Source organism: Lonchura striata, chromosome 2, assembly GCF_050655825.1.
Source record: "Lonchura striata isolate lonStrDom1 chromosome 2, ASM5065582v1, whole genome shotgun sequence".
Classification (NCBI taxonomy): Eukaryota; Metazoa; Chordata; class Aves; order Passeriformes; family Estrildidae; genus Lonchura; species Lonchura striata.
In genome coordinates, this window is record NC_140704.1 from 68079202 (window position 1) to 68102316 (window position 23115).

The 23115-nt window shown below is 42.1% G+C and overlaps 1 long non-coding RNA gene across 1 annotated transcript in view; it reads left to right on the forward strand.

Annotated features, from left to right (window-relative positions):
* Nucleotides 1-583: 583 nt before the first annotated feature.
* LOC146768289 (uncharacterized) overlaps nucleotides 584-23115 on the forward strand; it is a 55339-nt gene continuing 32807 nt past the window's right edge. The window contains exon 1 of the long non-coding RNA XR_014952724.1: nucleotides 584-2390. This is a non-coding gene — a long non-coding RNA (uncharacterized LOC146768289). The remainder of the gene's footprint in view (nucleotides 2391-23115) is intronic.

Here is a 23115-nt window from a genome sequence, read left to right on the forward strand (position 1 = left end):
TTCCATGCAGAGTGTGTTACTGTTTCATAACTTGGTAAATCAGCTCACTCTTTTGATTCCTCCCACCAGTGCAGCTGTACATCAGAGCAGACCCCTGAGTCCCCCTGCGTGGTTTGCCAGCTGTGGCAAACGAACAAGGAAGCCACCAGAGCTCTGCACTTCTATTTTCTTAGCTTCTATGTGAAGACATATATATGAGGGGTTTTTTTCACCATGCAGACATCCGCCAGAGCTAGCATTGTTTTCATTGATTGCGGCCACTGGAGCTCTGGAGGCAGCAGTACTGATCCATATGGAAACAAGGTTTCCATAAATCTGTCAGACTTCAATTCTCTTGCAGTGCCTCATCCGGTTGCTTGCTTCTATTTTCTTTTCCGTGTTTTCAATTCCTTATTGAGTCAAGTTCAAAGAAGCAACTTATTTGGCAGTGCCCTTGAAATAAAGGTCTGGTTTAATTGTGCCTTGGGAAGCCTGGGAACATAAGGTTTCCTCATGCATTCAGAAAAAGTATATTCGCAGGTACATGTGCATCTGCTGTCCCACGTCCTCTGCCACACTCGGGGTAGAGCTCTCCCACATGCCTTTTTTTAGCATGTGGGGGCTGAGTGCTTTTCAAAGCCAGGGATTAGACTCTTTCTTCTGTTAAGGAGTGGCTATTAGCATTTGATGCCTTCTGTCCTGCCTGCTGCTTTTATGCTCCATTGGCGCTGTTTCAGAAATGACATTATCATGGGATTGAGCAGCTCTGAGGGATTGCAAACCAGCAGCAGAGTCTTTCCCCTCCAGGTCAGGAGTTCATCACTGACCTGAGCTATTACTCGCTGAACTTCATTAGCATCTGAAATGAGTTAGGGATCTCCTTTCCTGTTCCTACCAGATATCTCATGGCTCCCCAACACTGAATTTTGATTTACTGAACACTCTCTCAGTGTGCTGCAAAGACACCCACAGCTAGGAAGTATCCTTTCAGTGATGGTGTCAGGGCAGAGTGGCCAGGTGGTGTGAGCATAATATGCATAATATGCAGATGTGTGCTCCACTGTTGCCCCTGTCTATCTGTCACCACTATCAAAGTTAACTTGCACAGCCTTGGGCTACAACGGACGTGGTGAAGAGCACGAGTCTGTGCTAGGCTGAGAGTGTTGTTCATAAGCAGAACCACTTGCAAGTAAACTAAAATGTCTGCTCTCAATAAAGACTTCAGACTTTCACCGCCCATTCCTGTGTTTCTGTGGAAGGTTATCACAGTGAATCAGAAAGAATTTATGCTAATTCGTTGTCACCTTTGGGGATCAGAAGATGGTGTGGCGATAAAATCAAAAAGAATTTTTTTCCTTCATCTGGAGTAAACCGCGTGAAAGAAAATTTGCTTTCCATATGATACAAGATGCTACATAGATACCACATGCCTGACCTGCTCTAAAACCATCTGTCATCAGCTCCAGGCAGCGCCCATTTGTCCTGGTGGAAGATCTCCTCTGGCTGGTTTAGTGGTCTGTCTGTTTATATTCATAAGCCTATATATTCATAAGTGCTGCAGCTGGCTTAAACAGCTTATTGTTTACTGTATTTTGTTGTTTAATCAGAAATACTGATAAACAGTCTAAAAACTAGTGGCTTTTCAAAGGCTTTCATATAAGAGTGGCATTGGCATGAAAGCACAAAATCAAGTCTTGTGAAGATGCAGCTCAAGTCTGTCCTTGGCTCCTCCCCTTAGTTTTGTATTTTACCCCTCAGGAATGTGGGAAAATTTTCTCCTCAGAATTTTCTCCTTTGAGTTCTTCAGCTGTGGTGGGTTTATTATATGACCTTTTTTGTATCTAAGGAGGCTTGCTCATGTAATTTCTACATAAAACTAATATATCAGGTTCTCTTCTCCCCTGGCAAGCATCAGGATGTTTAAACCAGTGAATCCTGCTGGGGCCCATTCCTACAGCTTTTCTGCCCTCTCCAGTACTGAGATTGAACCTAGAGCCAATCTTGCTTTGTGGTCTGTGTTCATGGAGGTTACTGTGTCTGTGAGTGGGACCTACCAAATCCAATCTTGTCCTGAAACCTGTCTCTCAGTATGAATCAGCTGTTGGGAAAGCTTGCGGAACTGCTGGACAGCCATGAGAGCAACCGCATTATTAATTCCTGGCACACAAGAAGGAAAGGCGTGGAAGAAACCCAAAGGCTTTCTTAGGGCTCTGTCACTCATGGCCATACATGGAATTGCTACCCAGACAACACCATGGCTATTTGGCTTCCTCTTGCCTTTTCTGTGATGCTGTCTCCATGCGCAATATTTGCCTCCCTCCTTAGTTGCCATGCTACTGTTCGTTCCCTTTTAATCCTCACTAAAGAGACACATTCTCCTATGATTTCCTCAGGAAATGGAACAAACTTGAGTAAGTTCTTGAGTCCTCTGCCCACCCCCTTCCCCTTCTGTATTCTGCACATCTGCCTGTTAGATTATAAATGATTTGTAGAGAGGCTTAGTTTTAGCTGGAGCATTGTACATGGTCAACTTCATTGTTGTCAGTAAATGCATACTTTACTTGGGCTTCTTGCTTTCTTCTTTTCCTTTTAAAAATGAAAAATCCCTTGAAGTTCTAAAATAAAACTACAAATCCACAAAGGTTTAACTGCAGTGCCTTAAACAGGTTCTTTATCCACTGTTCTCTTTGAAATATGGATTCTACCTTTTGTGACAATCTAACAGCGATGCTTTGTCCACTAGAGAAAGCCTAATTGCTCCCCATGATGGCAAATAAATCTGTGGAGATTTTCAAGTTCAAATTTGGATTTCAGACTAGCTGCATTGTACGATGCACAGCACTATCTCCACATCACAGATTCAAATGCACTACAAATTTCCTGGAAAAGCCATGCTTTTTCTCTTTTTGTTAGTATTTATTTATTTGTTTTATCTAATTGAGGTACTTGTCAGAAGAACATTTGTTGGTGGAAAATGGAAATCAGATACTCTACACTGTAAGAAATTAGTTGGGCCATCCCTGTGAGAAGCTGGTGTGACCAGAGGGGTGAGGCCAGTTTATTCATTTGGGCATTAATCTTGATATTGGAATATGAACAGGTCTTTGGGCATTTCCGCAAGATTTAGGATTAGTTCCTGAGAAGTCTGGAAATCAGCCTAATCTCTACTTGTCTAAGTTCTCCATATGAGCAGTTCCTTTTTCCTAGCATAAAATGGATAGGGTTCCACAGTGGAAAATCAGGTTTTGCACTGAGGCAATGCTTTATTTTAAATAATTCCCAGATGTTGTTGGTTTAGGGTAATTTTGAAATTTCCCATGATGGCAAAGCAGCTTGTGAGAGAATATTTAGACAGGTTTGTCTTGAATCTGAATAGGTATGAGAAAGCACCTCCTCATTAGGCTGACTCGCACCATGCAAGGCAGCCAAAGCTAAAGCAGAGACCTGGCAGTCTGGAGACCTGGGCTCTCCTTCACTCTGCAGTAGAACTGAGGTGACAATGGCCCCAGGTTACACCATGGGAAGTTTGAATTGGATATTAGGAAAAATTTCTTCACTGAAAGGGTTGTCAAACATTGAAACAGGCTGTCCAGGGAAGTGGTTGAGTCACCATCCCTGGAGGGATTTAAAAGATATGTAGATGTCAAATTTGGAAACGTGGTTCTCTCTGTGCATCAGCAACTTTACATCATTGCCAAAGAAGGTGAGAGGGTGATGGTCACTGTGGGTTTGGGTCTTACCCTGAATCTGTGCAGAGCTCACTCAGAATTCAGCATGGTGTGAATTTTTGCATGAATAAATTTGGCTTTGTTGCCAAGTTGATGGACATAACCCACGTGTCCTGTCATAGTTTTGGAGCAAGTGCCTTGTCTGGATGCTGAAGGAATGCTGTACGTCCAGTTTGTCGAGGTGCTCGGAGTGTTAAAGGGCTGACAGGCAGAGAGCTTGCTCTGCTAATGGATCAGAATTTTTATAGGCAGAAGGGATATGCCATTGTTGGAGTGGTAAATCTGTAATGACAGACGTTCGTTCTATATTTGTGAATGACCTGATTTGGCATGCATGCGGTTCATTCTCCTGACAATAATGGAAACATGGTGTGAGACAGACAGAGAAATAAAGTGGTGGTTAAAGTGAAGCTATACCTTTATAAACGTTTTGATGTAAAGTATTTGCCCCACTTAATTTCTTGTCTTGTTAAAAAAAAAAGCAGCCCCTGTTTGAATAGTCTTTGTAAAGCTTCAAGCTCTCCTCCTCCTTGTTTTTCCTCCTCCCTTACCTCCCTCCTAAGCTGAAGAGATGAGTGTAAGACATCTGTCAAAGCTGTGGTAGCGTATTTCTGCTGCTCCGTGAGGACCCCAGGAATCTGTCATAGCATCCCTGGCTGCTGCAGTCCTGTCACTGGGTGATGCCTGCCCCAGAAGGTGAGAGTCAGGCACCGCTGGGACACAGACCACTTTGTCACAATGTTATTCGTCCCTGAATCGAGGGAGGGGAAGGGGAAGTTTCGTTATGAAAAGAGAGTTTTGAGGGGAAGATACTGGAAAGTTTAGAAAATATTAGCAGAGGTTGTTTTGCCCTTAAAGAGCTCTTGCTTTCTGCTTCACGTTTCTTCCTCCCTCCTTCAGGAAAAATTCCTAAACTGCTTTGGCTCAGTACCAACTATTCCTTTGGCCTCCCAGCCAGAAAAGCTTGCTGAGGATTGAGAATTAGCCATACACAGTGGTTTTGAGAACTAATAACACATGCATGCAGTCCAGCCTTGAATTATATGAAATTTGGTGCATAGCTTTCAATCCTGTTTTGTCAGAGCCCTTGGCTTAAAAGCCTTCCAGTCCCTCTCCTGCTTCTCTTCCTCCTCAAAAATAAATCCTACACATTTTCTCCCAACTTCCAGCATGTGTGACCGTAATTGTGTCTTAGATGTTGGCAGAGTGCCCGATCTGTCAGCCTCACATGGGAATGAGGAAGGATGCCTGCTGGATCAGCTCAGCTGGGAGGCAACGTGGGGGCTAGAGGCTGGGACACTTGCTCCCACAGCCCTACAGAGGAGTGGGAGGGCATGGTGCTGCCCCTCGCCTGGGATGCACACAGCAGGTCAGGATCTGCCCCAGTGGCTGCTCCCTTCTGAGGCAACTGCTTGGGGCCAGTGGGTACAACGGAGAGCAATTAGTTAAATCAAAAGGGGCCAGCCACAAGTGAACTAATGACATAGGTGCATTGTGCTTGTAATTCTTTTGCCCTGTGTTAGTACAGATGGGTTCTCCCTCGGTAAATGAAGACACTCGATGTGTTAGTCACACTGCTGGATCAAGGAAAGGTACTGAGTTTGCAACTGAACTGGATAAACTTGCTCAGTACCTGGCCCTTCTTTCATGGTCTCCAGCATGGCTACTTACGTTACTTAAAATACACAAAGATGCAGATCACACAGCTCTCCAGAGAGGATTACTCTTGGAAGTTGTGTGATGCCTAGGGGAACAGATATCTCTCTTGATTATGACCCATAGGGACTGATGTGATAGAAAAATCAATTTATTTCTGGAAGAACTTACCATTAAAAGACAATTTGTGGAACTTAATTGCTCAAAATAATTTGAGGTAAGCACAATTCTGGAAAATCTATCAGAGATAACAACCGTATACGAGTGGGGGTAGCATCATCCTCTAGTTCTTAAGAAACTCAGTTTCAATGGAAAAGGCTTTCAAAAGGCTTATGCTGTGATCAGCAGTGAAATAATTAGTTGTTAATCATTACACATTATTTTGCCACAACATGGCATGGCAGAAGCATATTTCCCTCTGGATTGTCCTCCAAAAGCAGGTTCAGTGTGAGGGATGTGGATGCAGCGTGATGCCATGGCTGGAGGAGAGAGTGAGCAAGGAGACGGTGTGCACAGTGCGTGTGATGAGTGTGTCAAAAGACAAACAGCAGGAAACGTGCTGGAGCTGTGCTGGGGACTCCAAGGCTTTGTTCTTATACTCAAAACTTCCAGGAAAACAACTCTCAGTTGCTTTTTCCTGCCCCTGCAAGGAAGATGAGGGCTCAGCTCCACAGCAGAATAATGTTATCTGCGGACATTTCTGCCATCATGACTGGCATTTGGCCTTGGTTTACTGTGGATGTGGTGGATACTGCGTGTACGCAAGGACATTGTTATGCCAGGCACTTTAAAACCACTAGTAGCCTGAAGATCTGGAATCCTAATGGAGCATCCTTTTCCCCAAGGACAGCCAAGCAGTGGAACAGTTTGCTCACAGAGTCTATGCAGTCTCTGTCTTTGGAGTTTCTCAGGGCCAGACTGGACAAAGCTCTGGGCAAACGAATCTGATCCCACTGATGGCCATGACTGAGCAAGTGGTTAGACCAGGGGCCTCATAGATTCCTTCACCCTGAATTATGATCCTGTGATCTTTATCTGGGGTTGTTTGTGTTTTTGTAGAGCGCACTGTGCCCTATCTGCAGACAAGTACCTGCCTACAAACTAACTCAGTGGCATTTTGTCCCATGCAGGGCCTTCTGAAGGAAGTATTATGCATATGGATATAGGGAGTCTTAGTTTCTTCTTACCTGCATCTTAATGATCGGGGCAGTTCAACATTAATTTGGAATATTTCTTTTAAGTATTATTTGTTAGCTGCTTCATATGTCTTCCTTAAGCTCATTAAGTAATTACTCACTGTTCTGTCATTCCTCTGATAGAGGCTGAGTACAGCAAAGCATTCTTTTTCTTTCCTCTCATGCTAAGTATGTATTTGCACAGCCTTTTTTGTTTTATCTGATGATGCTATTTTTTTCCTCACAAATGGATAATTCCTTCTCCTCACCCTCTCTATACCCCCATGCTTTCAGTACCATGATGGCAGCTCTCAGACTGCTGGTAGTCCCTTGGCTGTTGCAAATCAAGGGCTTTAATCACAGCATGATGCCATCATGTGAGCAAATATGATATTGATGGTGTTTGCTATTTTTTTTTTAAATGAAAATGTTAAAAATTTATCTTTTTTAGGGGGTATACATATTAATATGTGGTAATTTGAATATGTACTAATACATTTTGCATTTGGAATGCTTAATTGATAAAGATTATGTGGATAAAGATCTATAATTAACTGATAAACATTAAAACATTAACAGATAAAGATTTATATTGTTCCTGAGAAAAAATATAAGAGGTTTTCCTCTCTGCTGCACCCTTTTAAGAAGCCATAAAGGAAGAAAAATAAGAATATGGCATTTAGTGCAGTTTAAATATAACTTGCTTTATTCTGTTGTTGCTGAATTGAGGTAATTAAACTTTACACAAACTTTTAAAAATTATTTTTGAAAGAGACAGAAGTTAATTTCAGCATAATTGTTAGACTTTATTTTTGGAACCTAGAATTCCCATAATCAAGGATCAAAGCAGACAGACAGTTTTCCTTCATCTGGAAATCAGCAGACACCACAGCTTGCATAACAAAAGATCAGAGACTAAAGGCTATGCTGTCTGTCTTCATGAGACTAAAAATTTGCTCACATATGAGGAAGTCCATCAAAGCTTGTCTAAAAGTTGTATGTGACAGGAAATACATTCATTTTATAGGCAGAGTGGTTAAACAGATTTTCCTACCAAATCAAAAGTATAAGGAAGATTAGACCCAAATCCACCCACCTGTGGGACTTCAGTGAAAACACTCCCCTTGCCTCCGCATCTGGGGATAGTCCATCAGACTCCCAGATCTTACTCCTGCTGATCCCACCCTGGACTCACCAGATTTTTCTGCAACTCTACTAAGGAAGCTGCAGCCCTTGACTCCAATGGGCCAAGGGCTTTGCTCACTGCTATCTGTTCAATCTCAGTGGCACACTGAACCTTCCTTATTATTATGTCCAAATCCATCCTACATTTTAAAATACATCTTGTATGCCAATATTTTCAACTGTTGTTTTCTTTTTTGCAGCTTTTTAAAAAGGTTACTCAATGTAGATGTCTTGAATTAATGCTCCTGCAGAACAATGCTCAGGTGCAAGCATATATTAGTAATGTATGGACTATTTACAAGGTTTTCTTTTCATTGTGATAATCTACTCCTCAGCCAAGGCTTTTGCATTAATCCAGGTGAGGACAGTATCTTTCAATAGTTATATTTCAACATTAAATGCATGCCCTTTTACTTCTAAATGTCTGAGTCGTAAATCAACTACTCTGCTTGTGGAATATCTGCTAGTGCAATCCCCAGGGTCTCAGGTATTTTTTAAAGGGAGGACATCTCACATGCCCACCAGCACTTGTGTTTCGTGAGGAAACAGGACTGTCTCATTAGCACAGAACCAGTGTGGTTTCAACATACCAGGATGTACTGCTGCCAATCCTTTATCCTCCCAGAAGGGCAGTTAAGCGTTGGCATGGCCTGCCCAGGGAGGTGGTGGAGTCACCATCCCTGGAAGTGTCCAAGAAATGACTGGACATGGAACTTACTGTTATGGTTAAGCTGGCATGGTGGTGTTCAGTGAAAGGTTGGACTCCATGATCTTGGTGGTCTTTTCCAATCTTAATGATTCTGTGATTCTGTGACTGGCCACATCCAGTCTTTCATGTCTTAACAGCAATCACCATCTTCATCAATTCCCTTTTCCATCGTGGCCCTGCCTAGGAAGACCAGCAATGTTCAGGTAAATGCCAGTGGCAGGTCCTAGTTCTTCCTGAAGGCATCTCTGGTGACTTCTAACAATGTGATGGGATATGCCTGTGCCACTTGTCTCTCTGACTTCAGGCTCACCTGCAAAGAGAAGGGCCCTTCTGACAAGATCAGAATAAACAGAGGTGATAATTCTGTGATTACATCCAAAATAGTCAAAAACAGAGTCCCAGCATATCTGAACATAAATGGGCACTCTTCCCCTGGAGTTTTGACTCTCTACTGTCAAAAAAGCGCAACACAAACTCCTTTAATTTTATTTCTTATAAAAAACAGTCTGTTTGCCTTAAAGCATTATTGTGGCATGACTAATTTCACCTAGATTTTTTTTAAATTCTTGGTAACTAACTGGATGATTAACTTTATTAAGAAATCAGGTACAAAACAGGCAGCTACATTATCTTTGATCTCCTTGCCTGTGCTTCAAAACAATAGCCTATTTGGGTGCACTCAAGTTTAACTTTCTCTGGCACCACTGACTAGAGTCAGTGGTTGGAGAAATAGCTTTAGGAAATGTTGATTAAAAAAAAAAAGAAAAAAAGATCAGTCATACTGCTCTACTAATTACATTTGCCATATTAATGGCACAGACTGTTCATTTTCGGGCTCTGTTGGAAAGATTACCCAGAGAGGTGTTATCCTCTCAGTACAGTGTCAGATGTCACCCTGTGGGATATTAAAGCCAAGTCAAGATTGTGCTGAAAAATATTTTTTTTTCCTTCTGTACAGTAACACATACAGCTCTAGATTGCATTAAAAGAAATCCCTTTGCAGAAGAAATGTTAATGTGGGCTGCCAAATGGGAAAGATTTTTCATAGTTCACTGTTAATGTAAGACCTCAGCTCTAGTGGAACATGCTGTCCTCTAATGAAAAGCTCCTTAATGAGAGCAGAGAATCAGGATTTCACATCTAGACAGATGACAGCAAAGTTTGGAAGGTGTTGTTTCTGTTTTTCTTTCTTATTCTTTTTAATACAAGCACTAATTGGCCTTAAATAAATGTGAGTAGTACACAATAGATTTATGATATTTTTGTGAAGCAAAACCAGCTCTCAGGCATTCAGAGAAACAGACTCCCCTTTTATGAGGTAATTATGATTTAGTGTTTGCTCTCTCCCTGTTCAGTCTGTGGGTTGCCTTTAAAGTGGCTCTGGGATGAATGTCAGAAGTGGAATTTACCTTTTCAACATGTAAAATGCAGAAGACATATATTATTTTTGTGAGTAATACTTCTCTGCTGCTACATTAGTTGGGTATTTTTTTCCTGACAAACACCTATAAATTAGCCCCAGTGAACAGGTTGCTGCATAATCAGAAAATGTTTGTTTTGGAAGCATGTGGGGAAGTTTCTAAAAGTTCAGGTATCTCTTCCAGTAGTAGCAACACTCCTCCAAGCTCTACTTCGGTCTTTCAGTTGGAAATCAAGTTTTATTTGATTTAAAGGGATGTAAATTAAATATGGAAGGTGACACCATCACACAGGCTTGCCTTTAGGTTTGTTTCTTGTTTTTAGGAGAAGACATTCTGCCACACAGCACTGGCTCAACAATGTTGTTCTGGAAGCACCACTGGACAGTTTGCTACCAGCTCTCAATCTGACTTTTTCCAGAGGTCCTAGGAAATGAGGCATATCTCTCCCTCTAGCACTCTCTGCTCTTTGTTCATTGAATCATCCTGCACATTTGGCAACCCACCTGAAGGGCATGCAGGAACTCTGTGCTCAGCAAACCCAGCACCTCACTCCTGTCTGAACAGCTCTCACAGACACCCAAACAAAAAACAATCTCATCATTGCTAATTTCGTACCTGCACAATTTATTTTTTAAGCTCTTTTCCCTCCCTTCCCTAATATCAAACTCAGAAACATTGGGTAGGACTTAGGAATGGTTTAGGGGGGAAAAACACCTAACAATGAAAAAGATAGATATTGCAAATAACTCCAATAGCATGGCAGTGTACAACGTACTTCAGCTGCAGTGTAAGATGGATGGTGGGCTACCTGTGAATTTGACAGAGCTGCAGGAGGTCAAGTCATGTGTTCATGCAATCTGGAATATTCACTCTACTTTATAGTCTTCTACCACACAGCTGGTGCTGCATCAAAAGATGTGTGGCCAGCAGGGTGAGGGAGGTGATTCTCTCCCTCTCTGCTCTCATGGGACCCCACCTGCAGTGCTGCATCCATCTCTGGGGTCCCCAGCACAGGAAGGACACTGCCCTGCTGGTGTGTCTCCAAAGGAGAGCCACAAGAGTGATCAGAGGGCCAGAACACCCCTTCTGTGAAGACAGGCTGAGACAGCTGAGGTTGTTCAGCCTGGAGAAGAAAAGGCTCCAGGGAGACTTTAGAGCAGCTTCCCATTACATTAAGGTGGTCTTTTTACAAGGGAATATAGTGACAGGACAAGGGATAATGGCTTCAAACTGAAAGAAGGTGGGTTTATATTAGCTATCAAGAAGAAATTCTTCAGTGTGAGAGTGGTGAGAGACTGGCACAGGCTGCCCAGACAGGTTGTTGATGCCCCATTTCTAGAAGTGCTCAAGGTCAGTGGTGTTCCTGCTCATGGCATGGGGGTTGGAACAAGATGAACTTTAAGATCCCTTCCAACCCAAACCATTCTACATTTCCATGATCTCCAAAAGCCCAGGGGCATTGAGAAAGTATGTTTAAACCCAGAGGAAATGTATAAATAAAAATTCCAGAAAAGCTATTATCCCCAGAAACAAAGGGAGAGATACAAAGAATGCAGACAAATGGTGAACCTGCATCAGCTCTTGGTTGTGTGTAGCAGAGGATGAGTCTAACATAGATCAATAAACTGAAATACTGACTCATTAAAACCCAGCATAAGATTCAAGTGGTTTATCCAGGAAGATAACTGATGGAAGACAATGATTAAAAGAATATGCTAGGTGCATATGGAGGGTGAAAATCAGAGCTCTCTCCTCCTATACTATGGTGGTATTTGGCAGAGACAATTTGACATTTACATGGCATTGCTACAAACAACAGTGGGTAGTCAGTAGAGCTGAAGGAGCACTTTTGGAAACACACACCACAAAGAACTCCTATCCCTTCGGGGGAGGAGTGCCAGGACTAAAGGGTGCAAAGTGCAGCCCAGTTTATGTATTCTAGGGTGATGCTGCTGGCTCCCACCCACAAAACCTGAGGATATTACAGGCCTACGTGACCTACGTGGGCCACATGTTCACTAGCTCTCAAATAAAAGGGCAAGGGTGGTTTCCAGCATTTTCAGTGTTACAAGCCTTGGTGATGCTTGGGAACACACTTATCCATTTATCTCACCCAGGTGATTTGCATCCACACGCTCAAGCTGTGTTTTTGCCACCACCCCAGTTGTGCAAGCACCAGCCTGAGGAATGACTACTAATTCTAAAATGTTTTATTTATGACAAACAATAATGCAATTATGTGGTATGATGGGCAAGGCAAACAGGACACCAGTCAAGCAAGTTTTTGGAAGAGTTTCAACATGTGATGTGTCTTGGAAAACATTCTTGCTGCATGGGACTGGATAACCAGCAGGACAATTAATGGTGTTTGGAAAGTCACACAGAAGGACCACACTCACAGATCTGGAGGATCTGAGGGAGAAGATGATGGTGCAGCTCAAAGAGTAAGTCTTGGATGAGAACTGCATTTGATGAAAGAAAAGAGATATCCGTTTAAGAGAATTACCTGAGGCTGAACCCACTGAAGAAGAACAGAAGGCAAGAGAAAGGCATTACAAATATGGAATGACAGTGAAAAGCTAAAAATCTTTCTAAATTGTTATAGAAGACCTATAGCTAATTCTCTTTAGAAATAGATCTGAACATAAACTGAAACTTGAATATAAAGATTACCAATGTTATTGCAGTTCGTCAAGAAATACAAAAAACAAACAAAGTAATTAACTTCATGGGGTTTTTTTTAGGAACACACAAAGCCATTGGAGTTGTCTTTCCTGTTTTAAGTTAAATTCAACCTGAAGTTCTTTTGCTTTCCCGTTCCTACACCATCAGTGTCTGACAATGACCCACATGAACCTTTACTGCCATCCTATATCAGCACCCAGTAGGTTTAATGCTTTCTTTCCCATCTGTCTGCAATATGTGTGTACATTACATTTCTTTCAGGTACATTATTACTACACTATATTTATTCTTGTGTAATTTCATCAGCTTATAATTAACCATTGTGTTCATACTATCTTTTATTTCCATATATTTCTATGGTGATAAATGTGCATGGGACGCATTAGTGAAAGGAGTTGAAATATATTTCCCTTACTTCCTGTGGAAATAACAGTTTGCAAATGGTGGTTTTGATATTATGGATTTCCCTTAGGAAACACACATCCACATCCACAGGTATGTGTATCAGCACGGGGGGTGGGGGAGAGTGTTCTAGCCCAATCCCAGAACAACCCACCCTCACCCAGCACTCTCACTCACCTCTTCCTGGTAAACTATAATTATTTTCAATTTCTGGAAATGCTGATGCTGTGAGAGAAAGAAAGATCTAATATGATTTGCCCATCTCCATCCCTATTTGGATGTGAGGGGAGAAAACAGAGAGCTACAGCAGTTACTTGTTTTAAAAAAAAAATCTTTTATTTATTTCCTGAACAGTGTATTCTGTAGACTTAGTAGTGCTCTATAAAATAGCACAGTAATGTAGTTCAGGGGTATTTTTAGTCACTGAGATACGGGAAGGGCAAGTAAAATCCTAAAATTGAAAAGCATAACAGGGGTCATATCTATTAAAAAAAAAAAAAAGTAAGGATACTTTATAGAAAGCTAATAATATAGCCACTGTAAACCCTCAGTTTTCTACAGAAAAGTATTGGAAAATCAGGATGATGTTCACAGGTGTCTCTGTGCACTTTTGTGTGTTGTTAATATTGCAGTTAGTGTAGCATCATATTAAGAATCATCATTAAATTTCATCTGTGTCATACAGGAATTGGAATGATAATATAACAGGATTTTGAAAAAAAAGTAACTCATTTTGATGCGGTAACCATAAAAAATAATAACTGAACATGCAGCAGGAATGTCTAATTTCAAACCATATTCTAAATATCTCTTCAGTGACTATACTGTGATAGTGTCTTTCACACGGTAATTTTTAAATTTTTTTCCTAAATTTCCCTTTATTTCTGTATTATGCCCAAGGCATAGGTATAGAGATGAAAAGAAGTGTGAATATTTTCTCAAAACTGCTTTTTGCTGCTGGCTTTGCCATCTGTAGCCAGGGTAGGATAGATACAAACAAGCCAGTAAAATTAGGTTATGGCAGGAGGATAAGGAAGGGCATTCTCCTGAATGCTTAGGACCCAACACACCTACTGCTTGGCAAAAATGTGAGTATTTAATGAGAAATAAAAATTAAAAACATAAATATATAAAAAGGAGGATCTGAGGTGCTGTTTCATCTAGCTGTAAAGTTGGCTGTCTTCATCATGCATATGGCCAAAGCAGTGACAGTCCCAGCTGCAGAACCCAATGTGGGTCATGTGAAAAACACACGGAGTCAGGAGAGCTTTGGAAGCCAGGTAGAGCATTTTGAGATGTATAAAGGGGGCAGTGAACCTGATGGGAATAAAGATGAATGTGAGTGTGTGGTCTTGTGTGTGAAGGACCCTTTTGGTAGTTACAGTAAAATTAAAATTTTGGAATATGCTTTCAGAAGAATCTCAGAATATAATTGTAGCACCTGAATAAGAAAATCAACAGCTGGCAAATAAGATAAGTCAAAATCAGAGTTGTAAATTATATAATTTTTACATTAAAAAAATTGAAACAATTTTCAGAGGCCAAATTAAAGCAACTATATATATTGGTTTTAGTACTTACGTGGCCAACTAAGCTTGAAAAATTGAACCTTCTGGAAGAAGCACATCAGACTGTCACTTTAACAATGGTCTAAAAAAGGCAGGCTCTTTTTTAGAAAGCAAACTAACTGAGAACAAATATCAGAATGGCTTTATACATTAAGGCAAGGTGTTTCATGAGGGAGAGATAAGCATGGAGAGAAGGGACAAAGTAAGTGTCCCTATGTAACTGGAGCCAAACAATGCCACTCCTAAAACAAGTGTTATTGAACTTTCAACAGCACTTTAGGAAAGTAAGACAAGGCCTTGAGAATAATTACTTTTGATAGTTGTATTCCCCAAGGAAGCAAAGAATTAAAACACAAAAAATAACATTGAACAGAATTTTAACTTTTTTTTTTTCTCTCTCTACTTGCTAAACCAAATTCTGAAAACAAATCATGGGACAAGAAACCTTTGGTGAAACCCCAGACGCAGCACTTGTAAGGAAAACAAAAGGGAATGTCAGAACTTTGACTTCTCTTGCACCTGTGGAAAGTTTGAAACCAAGTTTGTCATTCTTCAGAAAGGTGTTCCAGCTGTCAGACTAGGCAGCCAGGAGGGCCAGGGCTGTGTCCTGGGGACATCAGGCACAGCACGACCAGCTGGGCAAGGGAGGGGATTGTCCTGCTCTGCTCTGGGCTGGGGCAGCCTCACCTCAAGTGCTGGGGGCAGTTTTGAGTGCCACAATGTAAGAAAGAAATTAAACTGATAGAGAGTGTCCAAAGGAGAGCCATGAGGATGGTGAAGGCCCTTGAGGGGAAGCTGTGTGAGGAGCAGCTGAGGGCACTTGGTCTGTTCAGCCTGGAGGAGACTGAGGGGAGAGCTCATTGCACTCTGCAACTTCCTCATGAGGGGAAGCAGAGGGGCAGGTGCCAATCTCTTCTCTCTGGTGACCAGTGACAGGACTGGAGGAAACAGCATGAAGCTGAGTCAGGGGAAGTTTAGGTCAGATATAAGGAAAATGGGCACAAGTAGGCAAAAATTTCCCCTGCTCCAGTAACAGGAGTCCAATAGAGACAGCTTCTGGCATTATGCAGTAAAGACACTCCCTTCACGAACGGTGTCAGATATTTGGAATATTCTGCCAGGCAGAGCATAACTGAGATGAGCTTGCCAATTTATCTCTGCTACTTTAAAAGATAATTTGCTCTGGAAGTTCCCAAAACCTTTTCACTCTCTGACTCCAGGACTGTATGAAATAAATTCAGGAGGATTTTTTTCATTACTGATTTTCCATCAGGGATAATTAACTTCATAACCTCCCCATGCATGTGTGTTTGTGTGTGTGTGTGTGTGTGTGTGTGTGTGTGTGTGTCTTTCCTCCTCATAAGCCAACATCCCAGATACATAGATAATTTATGAAAACAGAGTAGATGCTTTTTAATAATTAAGTAATAGATAATAGGAGGGGACTTTTTCCAACAATGTACAGTGGCTTTGAAGTAGAATACAGCACTGAAAGATTAGTGGCTGTGGATAAATTACATTTCAAAAACGAAAACCTGAAGAAAGCTGCTACACTTGCACTGTATTATTAAATAAATTAAAACACTGAAATGGTTCTTTTCATTTCGCAATGCATGTACTTCATTGCAGTAACATGTGAGCAGTAGTCCTGTGGCAAAAAGCCAATTGACTGCCCCAGAGTAAATCACATAGCATCAACACGGCCCATTCTCTCTAAATTACAGGGCAAACAATAACACAGGTAAAATTAGCCCCGGCTGTAATTATATAGCAGAATTGTGCCGAGGATGCAGAATGATAAACGGCAAGCGCAGAGTGTGTTGTGTCATATCATGTAATCTCGCCTGCTGCAGAGTTGAAAAACAAAGGGAGAGTTGTGCCTTGTTTGTCTAACATGCTCTATATCACAAATTAGAGATCCTTCCTAATTAAGATATTGTTAAATTTCCTTTGTTAACAATTTTTTAACAATGTTAATTAGTGATCATTGATGACATTTTAACAATGTTAATTAGTGATCATTGTTAATCTAACAAACAATTAGGGTGATTTGCGCTGCAGTTCTCAGGCGCAGAAGTGCATCCCAGAGCCTTCCTGCCTTTTTACCCCGAGGCTGCTTGAGCCAAGGAGGGCATCTGGGAATGCTAATGCAATACGTAGCCACTCATTTAGCAGAAGCACTGCAAGGAACATGATGTCTGGCTTATGAACGTTTAATAGTTTGAAACAGCTGTAGCCTCACAAGGGTGTTCTCATCATACAAGTGCTCCATGAGGTCACTCAGGCCATTTTTACACTAATGTAATATAATACAATTCTAGAGTCACATGGACGTTCATTTCCCACTATTCCATTAATTCTCAACTAGCTGTGCAGTTGGCAGTGGCTCTCAGAGGCCTGAGGCTGTGGTGTCATCTAACTCCAGCCATTTTCTGGTCTATGTGCTGGTGACAGTAGTAGCAGCGGCACCTGCTGTGACTCATGTCCCTGATGCCTTTGTGAAAACTGGGACCAAAAACATCAGGATAAGAACCACTGGCACATTTACAACACCAGCTCTGGGAGTTGCAATATCACTTTGATTCGTAAGAAACGTCCCTGAGAAAGAAGGATGTTAGCAACAAGCATTATGAAGGAGCTTGAGAAATCAGCTTGTCAGTTAGACCACAGGAGCACAGAAATTGGACTGCATTTCCTGGCAGAGACAAGTGGAGGGCTACAGGCTCTGACAGATGTCAGGCTCAATGTACGCTTCCTCTCCACAGTGGTCAAAGCATTATCTCTGGCTGGAGCCAAAAGACCTCTCTCCCACCCAAGAACATCAAGGGAAGTTGGGTTAAATGCTAGTTCAATTAAAAAAAAAAAAAACAACCAACCAAACGAAAAACAGACTTGCACTGAGGAAAACAGACATCTGAGGGTTGAGCAGTAGGATAATATTGCTTGAGGCACCTCCTGCTTTGCCTACTGCAGTGATAGCAGCAGTCAGAGGGGCAATCAGAGGAAGGGCCACCACACAAGCACTGGGCAGTAACACTGTCGGGGCACCAGCAGCCATTTATGTTATCACTGTGCCTCTGCTCCAGATAAGGGCAGACAGCCTGTGTGATAAGACATCAAGGTATGGTACGTGCTCCTACGGTGAGTGCTGATGGTGGACCACAGGAGTAGCTGTGCATGTGGAAGGCCCTCAGCATGCATTTTGCTGCTGGAGGTGCTACCATGCTTACCATAGTGCTTAGCAAGAGGCATAAATGCATTTTTCTGTGAACCTTGTCTCAGCAAACATGCTTGAACACTGCTGAATTACAGTTTTGTTTCTCATTTTATATTTCTTTACAGCCATGAATACCTGCTGTGCACCCACAGCTCAGTTGCGTAATTTATCCATCTTTTCTTCATGTATGTAGTTTCTTCACTCTGTGATATGAATACTGAATTATTTGCATGTTCATATACATAAACAGTTCTGCAGAAAATAGTAGAAATGAGCGCCAGAACCCAGGCAACAAGTTCAAAATGTTAACTGCAGATTTGGAAAATCATTGTTAATTCAGGGCTGACATAACAGATGTGTTCTTGCATTGTCCAGGTTAGTGGATGGCATTGATATGATTAGATTATAAGAATGAGCCATTAATCCCTCCTTTTCCTGATTCTTACTGACAAAATCGGAGTATAAACTAACACTAACCTACTCAGTTCCAGCTACATTCTCATGAATATACATGTATCAGTCCATCAAATTTACATTTATAAAATGCCCTTCATTCAAGGGCCTCAGAATGCAAGAGGCAATCAATATAACAATAAAATTGTTAAGCTTGATTTGGTAAGAAAAATTAAACTTAGGAATTCCAAGATTTTTCTACTGACACTTTCTGTGGCCGTAGCTGAGTAGGAGATGCCTGAGTTATGTCTTTCACCTCGCCACTTGGTCTTGTGGTTTGTGTGCAAATCTAAGTGCTGATAGAAGCAAAGGATTAGTAGAACTTGCTAGGATAAATCTCTGTACCTGTTTTTGCAGCAAAGTAGGGCTCTTTTCCCCCACCATTTCCTGGGAATGGCTGCAGGGAAAGGCTGTGAAGCTGCTTGCCTCACTTTATGAATGGAAATCAGACACCAACCCTGGAGAAGAAGCTGAATATGCTACTTGTTATGACAGTGAAATGTTCCTAGTTTTCCAAGTCAGGAACCTGCAACTGGGAACTTAAAATCACAATCTAAAGAAGAAATCCATTTCAGTGCTGCAGGGCTCATCTATGGCAGGTTGGGGCAGAAATGTCTCACTTTAGGCATCCACATTTGGTGAGGTGAGAGAGGGAACTGATAAATGCTTGCTTGCATTTCGAGGTAGCTTTTTGTTGTAGGAAATTTAATTACTGTTTGTATTATGGATTGTGATTGTCAGACCCAGATATGAAAGTCAAAATATATTTTGAATTCCATGGGAGCAGATGGAAATTGTAAACTGATTTTCACCTTTAAAAAACAACCAGTCTTATTTTAAAAATTGATTAATTTGTTCTGTTTTTATGACTTTGCTGTGCTCTAGATTCCAAATAACTGCTTTTTCTGAAACAGAAGTAGGTATCCCTAAGGGAAAGTGTAAATGTTTTGTGAAGATGATGCTGACAATATGCTAGCTGTGAGGGAGTTGGCTATAATTAGAGACCCACTTGCACACAGTGATTTTCTATTATCATTTGTAAGTGATGGTAAAGTGTGCTGCATTTCCACCGTCCTGTGGATTTACACATTCACTAATTCTATGAGTCTTCACACTCCTCAAGTCAATTTTTTCTGGCATCATTACTTGACTGATTTCTAAGCAGAATATTCCCACGACCCCAGCAGAAACATAGGACACCTCAGGAGTAGAAAAAGGCTAAAAATTATATTTGTGCTCAGACTAGCTGGCTTTGCCAGCCAGAAGTCACCAGTAAGCATTGCCTACACAGCACCTCTATGACCGCTGACTTGTGTTGGAATATTAAACCAGGCTTTGCTAACATTAGGCAAAGGCAGCAATAAAAGGTAGAAAGCAAAGAAAGAAAAAGGTTCCCCAGTACTTGATCTGCTTATTTTGTATTTCCTTATGTACACCTGCTCCTGAAAATCTGTTGGACTCTCTTCCTAAGGCTTAGCAATTCCTGAGTCTGAAGGGGTTGAAGACCAGGGCAGGGGAACATGCTGTTTTTCTTTTCTTTTTTTTTTTTTTTTTTTTTTGCCCCAGTGTATCTCTCCCCTATTTATCTGCCTTTACAAAAGAGGCAAATACCATCTATGCCAACATGCATTTTTTGAGGTTACACTCAGGACTGTTTATGCAGACTGGGAGTGAAATCATCAAAGATCTGCCAAATATAGGTATTTTAGTTACTTGAGCTGCGTGGATGCTGCAGTGGAGATGTAACACCCACCAGTCAGCACTGGCTAAACACCAGCAGTTGCAGACAGGCTGCTGGCTGGCAGGATAAATTGAAGCTTCCCCTTGACACAGTTCCACTGGGCATGGCTGTTTTGCACTTTCATGCAAAACATTCAACTTAACTGGAATTAGTTGCTTTCACTAAAAACTAACAAGTCCTTCAACAAATTAATTAAAACAAAACCAATCCCAACAAACTACAAAACACCAAAAACCCCAAATCTCCAAAAACCTAATCCAAACCAAAATATGCTGGTGCAAATGATTAGCACTTTGCAGTAGTTCATGATAAATCTTACATTCTTGGTCATTCTGCAGCTGGAGCATAAACGACGAAAGCACAGGAAAAATGCAGCATTTAGATCCACATCACAGGGAGAAATGCTGATAAATGGTCAAGAAAATTCCAGTAGATGTGTGTATTTGTTTTCTTAAGAGGAGATAGAGAAGTAGTGTAATGTAAGAAATCAATATCCGCTATTTTCTGTTTAGACAGAGAGCTATATCTCCTTCTAAATTCAATTCTTTAATCAGTGGGAACTGTACCTCATAGCACAAACGAAATATGTTATTCAATGTTTTTATATTTAATGCCAGATACATTAAATCTTTGAAATATAAGAAGCCAACTTGAAATATACAGTTGAGCTGTTTGCTCTCCCCTGTTCTTTCTTCTCTCTTGGCTTTGAAGGCTGCTGCTTGGGAAAACACATGGAACATTCCTCCTGAATGAAATACTGCTATTTTATATTGTATGAATTTATGAGTGGATAATTATGTTCTAATTCCTCCCAAGTGGCCCTCTCCTGTTCTTTTCTCTTCTGCTGTGCTCCATCTTCCTGAGCTTCAATATACTTTTCTGCCCAGCTTGCACTCTTATTTTTTCACCAGTTTTTATCTCTTCAGGTCCCGCTGCTACTTTGCTCACCCTTCCTGATTTCTTAGCATTCCACCTTACAGCCCTTCCTCCATGCGTGATGCCTCCTCTTCACCACATCTTGCCCTGGGCCATTTCCAGCTCCCTCCCTCTCTCTCTGTTGCTTTGTGGTCCTCCTTGCTCTGCTTATTTCTTCTTTCTTCTCATAAGTTTCCTTTCTTCTGCTTTCATGCATGAGATGTAGCAAGAGACCACCTGCCTTATCAGCAAGGCAGGTATTTTAGTAAGGCCCTAGTTAGCTTTATGGTCTGTGGGCTGCCTGGCACCAGCCCATAATAGGCTTTACCAAGATAGAAAATTAAAATGTATCATGGAAATATTCAGTCCATCATGTTACTATGCAAAGTGTCATCTAGTGGCTCATCTTATCAAGAAAATTGCCCAGCATCATAAGAGTTTTCTTCAGTCTTTACAGTCTGGTCATTGCCTCATTTTCAGTCAGGAAGGATTTTCTTAAACAATAAAACAATCCATAATGAGTCTGCTTTCTAAATTATACTCAGGCATGCAATCTCTCACTCTAATTTTGAAACCTGATTGTCCAAATGAAGGCACCCACTTCTAAGTTCTAATTTTCCGGCAGGCATTTAGACACCCAAATACCCATTTTATTCCCCTAAGTGCCGATCCGAGCACTCCAATAGAGAAGGTGAATGGGCACCCTCACCTAACCTGCAATTTCAGCAGCGTTGCTGTGTCTCACTGAATGCACCTGTGGTGCTGTTCATCGTCCTGTGCCACCAGCACCTCCTCCGTGAAGCTGCTGCTCCTCCAGCAGAGCCCATGGCTTGGCTGGCTGCTGGAGATGTGTCCCTGTGCAGCATCCCACTGTCCCTCAAAGGGACAGGCTCCACTGGCATGTACCACACCACAGACCTTGGGATTGTTTGACAGGAACAGCCCAAACTGGAAGGTGACTGAAGGACACCACGAGTGCTTCTGGCTTTGCGGCAAAGTTGCCAGCTTTGGGGGCAGCCGCTGAGCCCCACAGCCCGTGGGAGATGGTGCTCACAGCATCCCCCAGGAGCGGCAATCAGCACCTGGAGCTGGGGTCTGTAGCCTGTAGGAATGCTTCTGTGCCTCTAGCACCTTCCCAGCCAATGCAATGACCTCTCCAGCACCGCCTCAGCTGCTTTGCGAATAAAATCTGAGAGCCCCTAGCATCCCACCGCTAGCATCCCACCGCTAGCATCCCACCGCTAGCATCCCACGGCCCGCCGGGCCCCGAGCAGGACTGGGAGAAGCGGCGAGGTGTGCTGCCGGCAGAGAGCTCGGCTGGGCGCTGGGGAGCTGGGCCGGCCCCGGCGGGCAGGGATGGCCGGAGCTGCCCGGAACAGTCCCGGAACAGCCCCAGGATGAAGCTGAGGAGCACAGGGGCCGCACGGAGAGCGCGGAGGGCCCCGCACGATGCAGCGGGAGGTGCGCAGGCGGCCGCGCCGCGGAAGCGATCCTATTCTTTGTTCGCCGGCTTCATGGAAGCCTCCTCCACAGCACCAGCGGCTGATTTAAATCACAATAAGGCGCTGACTCCGGCTCACAAAAAAAAAAAAAAACAAAAAAAAAACAAAAAAAAAAAAAAAAAAAAAAAAAAAAAAAAAAACAAAAAAAACCCACCCAACAAAACCCAAGGAAGCAGACATTTATGGTTTAAATCTGGTCTGACACCTGACCTTAACTGTGACTGCTGTGCCAGCAAACAGCAACAACAACAACAAAAAAGCTCAATTTAAAGCCTGTTCTCGTTAACGCGGAGTGTTAGATATAACTGTGAAATTCCGGCTTTTGTGGGGTTAATTGCATAACTCTTTGCTGTGCTTTAACAAGATGTTTTGTAGCTGAATAGCTGTGATTTCCTTTGTTTCTTTCTGTGGGCCGAAGGTAGTTTAAGAGGGGAAATTAGCCATTTAATTATTATGAGTGCAGGAGAAGTAAAAAGACCATATGGTTTACTGTTGAAATTAGTCACAAGAAACTTTTTTTTTTTTTTTTTTTAATAATATGTGATATTTTTAACAAGCAGATGTGAAGCCACGGCGTCTCCCACAAGAGCTTTGCCAGGCTTATCTATTGTACCAAGTGCTGCAGGGGGGTATTTTTAGGACAGGGGGTCGTTGCATGGAGGAAGAGGGTAAGGAGGAGTGGTTGCAAGGCAAACTGGAGGCACAGCAGGATCAGCAGGGACTGGCCCCTGATTCCAGCACTGCTGCTGTTCCTCTGTGGGACTCGGGGTCCCAGACCA